We start from the raw sequence: 2,711 nt of genomic DNA, 5'->3' as shown, positions 1-2,711 counted from the left end.
CCCCCCTCCCCTTCTTATACCCTTCGCCCTTATTTTCCCTCCCTGATTCGCGCGCGCGTCTTTGCGCACAGAGTTTGGCAAATTAGCCGAAGCGAGGGGCCGATTTATAGCTCAGGGGGATGACGCTATCCGCGCGCGATATTTTGTATTGCGCCCCGCTGCGCCAAAGTGGGCGGGCGCCGTTGAGGAGGAGGAAGGGGAGGAGGGGGAGGTATCCGAGTAGCAGAAGGGAAGAAGGAGATCCTCGCAGAAGATTCTGGCCGACGGGGCGGAGCTAAGTGAATGAGGGGCAGGCCGCCCCGTGGGAGAGACGAGCGCAAAGGAGAGGAGTAGGGGGGTGTCGAGTGCAAGGTCGAGTGTCTCGGGGCATCAAGTATTCCGATCGAGTTTTTGCCACGTCTCCACGTCGTCTCTGGTGCGTTACGATCCTTTATTTTTCTTATATTTTCTCGCATGCAAGTTTTCTTTGGCCCGGGACATGATGCACGTAACCCGCACGCTTGTCAGCGCGAGCGAGCGAGCGGCATTCTTCTCTGCCTCGACTAATTGACAACTCTAGGACGACTGCGTGTAGAGAGGCAAAGGTCAGGGGGAGAAGGCGAGGGAGGAGGGAGGGACCAAGAAAACTACACCTTATATGGCGCCATAAGTGAAGATCAGGATAGGAATTCGCCCTCGCGCCCGCGTGCGTTCCTGCGAGTGCGCGTAGGGGTTCGGGAGGGTGACCCTGGCAGAGTTGCGCGCGTCATTTGGAGGGCCGAGGGAGTGTGGCATGCAAGAAAGAAAAAGCTGTGCCTGGGTGGGTGGTCAGAAGAGCTATGGTTACGACGAATATGTGAAATAGTTTAGTTGATAGCTATCGACGCTCGTTTTACCAAACAGCTACTCCCTCTTCCTCGGCCAACTCTGATTTAATCCTGCGCGTCGGCGGAGCTCCCAAAGTAAAGGGACGAAAGGAAAGAGGGGCGGTCACCTGTCGATAGCAACTCGACACTGCCGCGAGGTGGCGGAGCGTGGCGGTGGCGCCGAGGCCACCCATCAACAACATTCCATTCGTTAATCGGGTATCGACTGCTGCGACGAGCACAAAGCCGTGGCCGCGTAACTCTGGGTGGGTACTGTTTTCCTCTTGGTAGGAGGGGGGCGGGGTCTCCAACCATTTTAAATTAAGAGAGCAAAATGAACGCTTTTGGGGGGATTTAACAGTGGTGTTGCTCCGTACCGAGGAGAGTGTTTGGAATAAATCACAAAATATATTTAACAGTGCACTGAACCCTGCCCTGCAGCACTGAAGCTCTCGGCAAATTTCAACCACATCTTTTAAAACAGGACGCAGTGTCGGACAGCGCGGGTCATGCCATCATGGACTGTGGCTGGCCGGAGGAAAAAGAGGCTGCGAGGCTGAAGAACTTGGCGCCATAAATGTGGGTCTCCGCCGCGTCGTAAAGAAGGGTGAAGGGAGAGCTGAGAAATATAGGGGGGAAGAGGGGAGGGAGCGGGAGGGGCTCGCCCGCCCAGCTGCTGCGAGGAGGAGCGCCGCCGATGTGTGCAGCATGCCGTATGGCGTTCCGCATTCCGGAGCACCAAAGCCGCCCTGCTACGCCACGTCCATATCCCTCCCTCATCCCCTCGTGTCAGCGAGCTCTGCTGCCACCGCTGCTTCTGGTGCCGCTCTGCTGCAGCTGCTGTCACTGCTGCTTTACGTGCCTCTGCTTGCTTCCGCTGCTGCTGCTGGCTGCTCTGGCCGCAGCAGAGCGCCTGCCGTCGGGGCCGCGGCAGTCCCGCCGCGCACGTGAGCGGACGGGTTGCCTACCGCCCGGGCGTCCGCTGCGCTGGTAGCGGGCGGGCGTCAGAGACGACCGTTGCCACACCGTCCGTTCACGTTTTCGCTTCCTTTTCCCTCCTCAATTCCCCTTCCCTTCCCCCCTTCTGCCTTTTCTCCCTCTCCTCTCCTAACTCACTTGGAAATGCAGGAGTCACGCGCGTTTGCTGCCAGGAGAGCGACGCATTCGTTTCCATCGCTCTATTTGAGTAGTGATGATGTTTGATCTCGTAACATCGGTGTATTTGAGCGACGAACGAATCACCCAGGATGGGAGTGACTTTCCAAAATCCTCACTCAGGCGGTGTCCCAGAATCATATCTCTGAAATGGAGCGACGAAAACCAAAGTCGATCTAATTGGGCAACGGTTATTTCGTCTTTACTTTTAGAACTAGACATACGAAATACTCCTTCTAGAGCTCCTCTCTCACTGTTATAACAGTTGTTATAACAGCAATAGTGCTTGCTCCTTTCTTTCTTTCTCCCCCCGTCCCAGCTTTCCCCATTTTTCTTTCATACCAAAGCTGAAGTGGGTCAAGAAAATTTTTACGGCTTCAACAATAAAGCATTTTTGTGAGTGGGCGCATGGGTAACTATCGCGGTTTGTCGACGACGATTAGGTATGTAGGAGTGCACGTACGCTCTCGCACACACGCGCACTACCGTGCATGTACACGCACACCACCACTGTGGGGTGTGGTGTGGACGGCTGAGCCCCTCAGGCCTGATGAGTGGACTCAGCCGCAACCCTCTAGCGGTGGGACCCGACTCTCCGCACCAGTGCAGATCAGATTTCAAACTCAGCAGGTCCCTGTCCCTCCCGTTCCCTCGCCATCAGCCATCACATGCACGCCATTCTATCCCTCCCTCCCTCCCTCCCTCCCTCCC

This window comes from Frankliniella occidentalis, unplaced genomic scaffold (assembly GCF_000697945.3).
Source record: "Frankliniella occidentalis isolate FOCC.00 unplaced genomic scaffold, Focc_3.1 Scaffold1318, whole genome shotgun sequence".
Lineage (NCBI taxonomy): Eukaryota > Metazoa > Arthropoda > Insecta > Thysanoptera > Thripidae > Frankliniella > Frankliniella occidentalis.
Note: the sequence above shows the minus strand (reverse complement) of the source record.